Source organism: Vidua chalybeata, chromosome 17 (genome assembly GCF_026979565.1).
Source record: "Vidua chalybeata isolate OUT-0048 chromosome 17, bVidCha1 merged haplotype, whole genome shotgun sequence".
Lineage (NCBI taxonomy): Eukaryota > Metazoa > Chordata > Aves > Passeriformes > Viduidae > Vidua > Vidua chalybeata.
Genome location: NC_071546.1, coordinates 9513593 through 9522058, shown reverse-complemented (window position 1 = coordinate 9522058; position 8466 = coordinate 9513593).

Genomic DNA, 8466 nt, shown 5'->3' with positions numbered 1-8466 from the left:
CTGTGCCAGGAACTCACCACCCTCAGAGGGAAGAATTCCTTCCCAATAGCCAATCTAAACCTGTTCTCTGACCTGTGAAATTCTGGGAGCAATCTGGTCTAGTTGTGTGAGTCTCCCATTGTAAGAAAGACAGACCTCCTCTATTTACAGGTTTAAGTGAAAACCAAACAGCCCCAAAATGAACTGAAATCCCCTGTAAACACCTGACCTTGCTCTGCTCTCTCTCTGCAGCCCTACAGCTCCAGGAGGGACCCAACCTGGCCCTTTCTTCCTCTGCTTTTTTCCTTTTTTCATGCCTTGTTTGTTGTGTACCGCAAGTTGCCTCATCACTTTCAAATCAAACATCTTCCTTTCTGCTCCCAGAAATTAAAATGTGGCAAGGTCTTTTTCTTTTTTCTTTTTTTTTTTTTTTTTTTTTTTTGGTTTTTTTTTTTTTTTGTTTTGTTTTTTCTTTTTTTTTAATTTTTGAACAGCAAGATTAAAAGTCTTTTGAAGAATAATGTTTTCCTAAGTTTGAGCTGACATTCAATTTTAATGACTTTTAAAACAAAGTAACTATTAACTGTGCATCGTTTTATAGTTTCCTGATGTCTGACAGGTGTTTTTGCCCATGTGGGAAACAGATGCTAATAACATTTTCCCTAATAGCTCATAAATAATAAGCATTTAGCATTTTCCTTTGTATACTGCTCTGTCAATAGACAATTTACTTTTCAGAAGCCACAACATTTTCCTGTCAATCAGTTTTAGCCTCGGGCACTTTTTGGTGATTAGAAACCCCTTAGAGAGCAAGAACTCCAAATTAGTTTTAAATAAAAAATAAGAATATTCATGCTGTTGAACATCTAAAGGTAAAAAAAAAAAAAAGGAGATAGATCTGGGTACATAAATATCACTGGTGGGGTATTAATACTTCATAGAACTAGAGTGACCAACTGCTCTCAGGAGGAATGCAGCAAAGACAAGCACATGACACAAAGAAAGTAATGTATGCTGGAGAAAAAGAACTTTTTATTAAGTGAAAAAAAAAAGCAATTTAGGGGTTTGCTAAAAAGCTTTAGCTCTAGGAGAATGATATCATCTTCTCATTTGGAAAATAAGCAGCAAATCTATCACAGCGCTTGGTGCCTACCACGGTGTCTCACTCTTTTGATATGCCTTGGATCTCACCATGACATTTTGTCTCTTTCCAGAAGAGGGATGGGGTGAAGCCAAAATCTCTCCCTCTGAGGGAAGAGCAGATGCAGAACTGGGAGCCCTCAGTGGCAGGCACGAAAGCCAGGAGGTGGCACAGGGACCTCATGGAGCAGGAGCAGCTCTCCAGACAAGTGTCAGCTGCTGGCTCATCCCTGCAGAAATCCTCCCCTTCCCACTGTCACAACAAGGGTCAGAGAAGGGCACAGGTATCAAACCTTTCAGGCTGCACTGTAACATCTGTGCAACTCCCAGGTAAAAATATTTTTAATAAACTCCATTTAAATCAACCTTTTCCTCTCATAAATCACAATAAACAGCATTTTGGGAAAAGTAGACATTTTCTTCTTTGGCAAAATAAAAGCTTTGTGCTCCAGGATTCAAACTTATTTCTGGTGGTGCTGTGTTCAGATTTCACACTGGCTTTCCATCACCAGGGTTGGTCACATCAACATTTTGGGGGTTGTGGGATGTTTGGAAGAGCTCTGGGCACAGCTGGAGACAGGACACCAATATGGATGGAGATTGGCTCCTACACAGTTTGACCATTTTTCAGCCATAAATGAGCTGAAATTCATGGATTTCACTGTTCATTAGCCTTACATCATCACACTGCATTGTAATCTGCAGCTCTTCTGCCAAGTTCATTTTCTCATTCATTTTCCCATTCATTTTCCCAGAGAAATTGGCCAGCCAGCACAAAAGCCAGATTTCTTTTTTTTTTTTTTTGAAGAGAAAGTGGCCTCATTTATTCAAACATATTGACCTGAAACTGTGCACACTGGCATACCTGCAGCTGCACTGAACACCATTCAACCCAGGGGATCTTAGTTAATCAAGTGTAAACAAGAATATTGCACTGACATAAAATGCAGGTATCACAGAGGAACAAGACAAAGGGTCAGACACTGGGCTGGTTCTTCTGGTTGATTTTTCTCCCTGAATGAAGGGAAAGGAAACTTTTTCCCTCCAATGAAGTAGTTCCTCAAGACCCAAATGTGACAGCATGATGTGACCCACCTGACTTCCTTCACAAGCAGCACCAAACCCTTGTGAAGGGACAGCTACAGACTTGGGTTTAGCATCAGCCCTGAGGTGAGGAAGCCTGGGTTTTTCTAAGCAATTCAGGCTGCCTGGTTGCCCATGCAGAAGGCAAACATGCCTGGTGTTTCAATTCACATGTGGTGACTTTCTAATAATAGGGGTGTTAATTGAGAGCGGAATAGCTCGAGCAGGTGAGTAACAATTAGCTGAGGCTGCTGCTTTTAACAAACACACCGTGGCACATCTGTAGGCTGGGAATCACTTTTGCATATCTAATTTTTAAAGATAAAAGGTGGCTGTTCTGGAAGCAAAAGGGCTTCTGGCACCAGGCTGGGGTGTTGTGTTTTCCCTCACCACCCCGGAGGAGCTCCAGCAAACAGCCCTGGCATCACCAACTGCCCGGGGCTGGTTTTGTTCAACACCTTCTGGTCCCTTCCCAGCTTGACAATGTCCTTCAAGAAATGCTTGCTAGGAATAGCTGGGAGGAAAGCAAAGTTGATAGTGGGTGCTGCTGGGATCACAACTCTTTTTCATGGCCTGGGTGCTGCTGGAGCACCAAAACCTGCGAGAAGTTTGGAGACTTGTTCTCCAGATGGTGTTGGGTGGGAATTGTCACTGCTGAGTGCTACGTGTAAAAGGTTGGGAAGAAACCTGAAAGACTCATGACACCTTTCTGTCTGTTGTTTGTCATTCATCTACTCCTTGGTAGTCATCTCCCACCCATTCCCACCAGCTCCAAAGCCTTTATCAGCTGCTCAGCCTCCCACATGTTCAAGCCAATCTCCTTGGCCAACCTCAACCTGAAAAGAAGGAACGAGCTCTTAAAAACCCACACACATCCTCAGGAGAATTTCTCTTGTACATCAGAGTGATGGAGAGGAATCAGAATAGTCCCAAGGAGCTATTTCAGTACATTAAACCCAATTCTTTTTACCCTCAAATTATGTCTGGTTCTGGTCTTCTCCCTTCCTTTTTTTTTTTTTTTTGGCTTACTACACTCTAAAAGGTAAACTGCCCCAAATGCTACCTTGTTCATTTTTCCTCTCTGAGCAGTTGGGTTGAAACATATGCCATTAGACCTGATGTGCCCAGCTAAAACCCCTGTCACATCACTAAATATTTTAGCAAATAAAAAAATTTTTAAACACGCGGCCAGATGTCCACATTGACATAGTGCTTAAGGCGTTTGACTGATAAAAAGCCAGGCCCCTTGGTAAGTGGGGATTTAAAAACATGTCCTGAGGCAAGTGTGCGATATTAAAAACATCCTGGGCTCTTTTGTATGGAGATTTGCATACGTTGAGGTTTTAAAGAGAGTGTCCATCTGTCACTGAGCATTCTCCCAATACAACAAAGCATCAATAAATATTTTGAACCACAGTCACTTTTCAGCAGGCACCAGCAAGGAGGCAGAGTGGTTTCAGCTGGGATATCCATCGCTTTGTGCAATAAAAGGAGCTGCAGTTTCACTTGGAAGTGGTGTTTAATATTTATGAGGATGACAGCCCTGTACAATTACAGAACTACAACCTGGCCCTTGGGTGATTCCATAAAAAGTATCAGTGAGACAGAGCAAAAAAATAACCCCTCAAGCTTTTGTTCTGGAAAGTCTGGATGCAGTGATGTACCACAGTGGTGCTTCAGCATGAGTGGCACCCACCTGCAACACACATGGCAGCAGGCTGGCTCCAGGTCTCTTGGAGTGATGGAAAGATTTCTGCCAGATTTTCTGGACCAACCTGGATGCAGCTGAATTGTCACCAGAGTGGAGGAAACTCGTTGTTCTTGGTGTTGTGAAGAAAGGGTCAAAAATTCACCTGGCTGCAGTTCTGTTCAGATCCATTGCATCAGTGCTGGGTTTGGCTCCAGGGATTTGAGACAATGTTGTGTTTTAAGGCTCAGTCTGGAATGTGAGAAAACAGAATGGCAGTGAGGATGGGGATTGGGATGTTCTCACTAGACTACAAGGTCTAACACGTGGGGGGCATCTTACAGAAGCGAAAAGAAAGCACACAGGCATCACTTGGTGCCTTGAGGAGCTGCAGTCTCATCTCAGACAGGACAGAGGGAGTGACCAGCTCTCCAAATTTCACATTTTTATCTAGCTTTGCTTTTCTGGGTTTATATTTTTTAAAGAGGTGCTATATTCTTCTTATTCTTCAGCCATCTAGAAGATTTGAGGTGTCTAATTGAGATGAAACAAAGTCACAGAACAAAATACATTTGCAGCAATTATTTTAGTCAACTAGATCAGTTCAGTTGAAGCATGTGTGTGTCTCAACAGGTTGACTATGGCAGGATATTTCCAGCCTGTTGTCCTTGTATTCTTTCCTCTCTTAAATCTGAATCCATTCCTGAGCCCATCCTGCGTGACTGCTGACTTTTCTAAAGAACCACTCATAAAAAAATGTGTTTGTTAATTGGTTTCTCTGTTTCTCTTTCAAAGCTGGTTCTAATGGGGCAGTGACTATTGCAGTGCTGGTGGTGGGAGATACCAGGTGGCAGATGGACTCTTTTTATAGGTGCAGCACCATGGTCTTGCACAGTGCATGGCTGGGTGACTGCACATCCATCCTGACTCCTGAGAAGGAGGAATCTCTACTAACACGTCTGGGGGCATTTCTGTAAGTCTTGTGTTAAAGCTGTTAAACACCTGAAGAAAGGAGAGATTCAAGAATGCAAGAGGCAGGCAATAATAAAAAACCTTCCCTGATCCACTTGCAGAATGCACTTATTTATTGGAAAAGCACTGATTTTCCCCCCAGCAGACAATACATGTTTGCTGCTGCTTGAAGGCAGCAATACTTTGCTTGCAACCACAAGCTGCCAAAGGAGACTCTGACTTTCCTGTCTACAGTTGTAGGACAGCCTCTATCCATGCAAGGGACACTGGACAGGCTTTGGGACAAATCCTGTGTGTCTTGATGGGCTGCATCAGTTGTGTCAGTGGTTGTGGTGTTAAATGCATGATTGCTTGGGAGAACAGGAAGATGTGACAGCAGGAAAATGACTCTTGACCATATTAATTTCAGGCAGAAGACAGGAATGACATGGACAAGAATATCAGCTGAAGACATCACAGTCCTAAGGCCAGAGTTTGGAGAAAGTGAATACTGACCTGTTTGATTAATCTTTGTTTGAAGTTTAAGCTGCCTAAGATGCAAACTGGGAACTCAATGTGAAATTACAGCTCATGAGCTTTTTGTGTGCTCTGGTGCTGGTAGACACACGATCAGATGGCTTCTCTTCAACCACATACTCTAATCATCGCTTGTATTTTGGGCTCTAATTTATATTAAAAGGCCATTTCCCCACAAGACATAAGAGCTCAGCTGTCATTTAATATAAAGACTTAGATATTTTCCTTGTGAACAAGGCTGTGATGAAGCACAGTTTTCATCCACCCCCAGGGTGTGGTACCTCACAGGGCCTGGCAAAATTCAAATCAGGGGTTGTTGATCTTCCCTGGTGAAATCTGGCTCCAAAACATTTAAGATTTTGGCTTCAAGGAGGGATATTTTCAGATCCCTCTCAAGCCCCTCTGTTGAGCCAACTTCTGCTTCCAAACAGGCAGCAGTTTCTCCTCGCATTAGATAAATTAATTTAGGCATGTCTACCTTGATGACTGCTGGAAATGGGTGCAAAAATTCTTGAATTCCAGGTTTGCCACATCAAGAACGTGCATGAGGGGAGTGTTAATGCAGCCAGCATTGGTGAGAGCCAGGAGAATAAATGGTGACTTTAAAGCCTTTGTGGACAGTCCCAGTCCTTTGGCAGGGGGGATGGGGGCTATTGAACCACTTTGGTCCTTATTCGACTGCCAGAGCTGGCTTGGGCACACCAGCCCTGGAGCCCGTGCTGCTGAGGGAGGGCTGGAAGACTTTCACTGAGCACAGAACAACAACCTGTTGGTTGGCACATCCTGGATCCAGCACGGGTCCCCTGGGGATCACACACACCCTGCTGGTGTCGGCCAGAGCCTCCCTCGGTGAGCCAGCACAGCCGTGCCAAGCTGCACTGGCTCTGACTCCTGCACAGAAATTAAATGCCAAATCCTTTTCTTTTTCCATAGCCAATTAAAGTCAATTAGACCAGTGGTGTGAGCTGGGCACACTGGCACCGGAGCGAAGACAAAACAGTTCTGTGTCCCTTCCACAAGCAGAGCTGGATTACTCTGGTTTTCCCCCAGAACAATTCAAGCTAAGGGAAGAGGCACTAGATAGTGAGGAGAAGCATTTCAGTGAGAAAAAAAAAAAATCAGTCATTGCTAAATCCCATCTCCTCAAAGCTTGCTTACTGCCAGCTCCCTAATTTATGTAAACTGGTCGTCAGAGCTGAATTAAAACCTACAATTAGCAATCCAGGAGGGCACGGTGGTAATTCAGACAGATGTGCCACTTAAAAATATTTACATAAAGCTTGCAGGATAACCAGCACTCCCAGAGGGAGCCATCAGGCGAGGCTCTGGCAGTTCCCCCAGCACAGCTCCACTGCCCCAGGCTACAGAGCCCCACCTTGGCTTACATTTTCCAAAGACTGCAACCACAGCTGCAGCTCCTGGAACCAAAACGTACAAAGACCTAAAGAAGTTATCAGGAGCCTGAATGTTGCCTGATCTTTTCCTTGGGAAGATGCTCTGGGGTTTGCTTGAAGCTGCTCAGAAACCTCACACCCATCATAACCAGCCAAGAAATCCTCATTCCTTGCTGCACCATAAGCTCATTGGCAACTACTCTCCCCACACATAATGCTAAGGACTTGCTGAGCCTAAATTCCATGAGGAAGTCTGTGACATGGGGAGCAGCTTGGCTCAGTGGTGAGAGCAGGAGGAATGGGATCTGGTTTTTGGTGGCCATGAAAAGGGCTGGGAGCTGCTTCTTAATTCACTTTGTTGCTTGCAAGGGCCAGTACAATCCAGCAATTCTTTTCTTGGAAAATTTAGAGGTTATTTGCACTTTTTAGAATTTGGGATTATGGACCAGACTAGAAAGTTTTCACTGTGCCCTGGCTGAGGGCTTGGCTTCCACTTCTGTTTTAACCAGCTTGTGACAGCAATGGGCTTTTATTAGAAAGCATGAAGAGTTTAGGGAGAAATTTTTAATTTTCAAAGATCTGTTGCTGTTATAGTGCAAATCCAATCCTGTTATACACAGCCTCAGTTGCCCTCCAGTGCAACTCAGACATGAAAGAAGTCCTTGTGGATGGGTGTTGGGTTCCATCTGTGGACCTCTCCCTCTGGTGCACCCTCTCTTTATCTCCCAAATGCAATGTAAGACATAAACTACCTTTGGAGAGTAGCACTTTCTGTGTGTTCAGATGCTTTAATTTAGGAGCTTTATCTGCAATTTCAGCTGCAAGTAAAGGATGGCTTGAAGGGAATTGTGTAGGTGGTGTTGGGATGCCAGGAGGGGTCATGGGCTTCCTCAGGAGGGTTTAGGAGCTGTGAACAAACACATCTGCCCAAGCATTTCAGAGCTGGGAAAAGCACGGGTAGCAGCCAGTTGTAAAATGGGGCCAGTTCACACAGATGGTGAAGACAGTCGTGCTGGTTTAAATCCACAGAAAACCAGTGACTAAATTGGCTCAGACACAGCCCTGGTAGAACCAGGAAAAACTGTTCACAGATGTCAATTTATGGAGATAAGCTTTTTTTTCCCTGTACCACTGCCCTGGCTACAGATAATTACCATTTTCCACCTTTCCAGTTGCATGAGTTCACATATAATGTAAAGAAACTTTTTCCTGGAGAATACAAAGGGAATTTGGAAGATATTTCTTTGATATCCTCTTGCTGCTCTCCCCACACACAGTATTTCCTGCTCCCTTACTGGTAGCCAACACCTCCTCTGGCTTTGGCTCTGGCATTGACACGTATTTCAAAATGATTGCAAAACCCAATTAATTTTTTCTCAAATATTTATGGGAACACACAGAATGTTCACAGCAACAGATGAAAGACTGAGTACCAGAATCACTTGTTTATTAGCAAAATATAGGATAAAAAAGGGAAAAGTGATTGCCCTGTTTTTGTGTTGTATCTATGGCTTGCTCAAAAATGTTCCAAATTTGAATATACTTCCATTCAAAAATGGATATAATTTACACCAAGGTTGATTCATCTGCTGGCCTTGGTAGATGGAATATTCCAGCAATGGGTTTGCTTTGTTTCAGCACAATAGAAGTTGAAAAAAAATACTGTAGATGAGTTTTAATATTGCAGCTTTTATG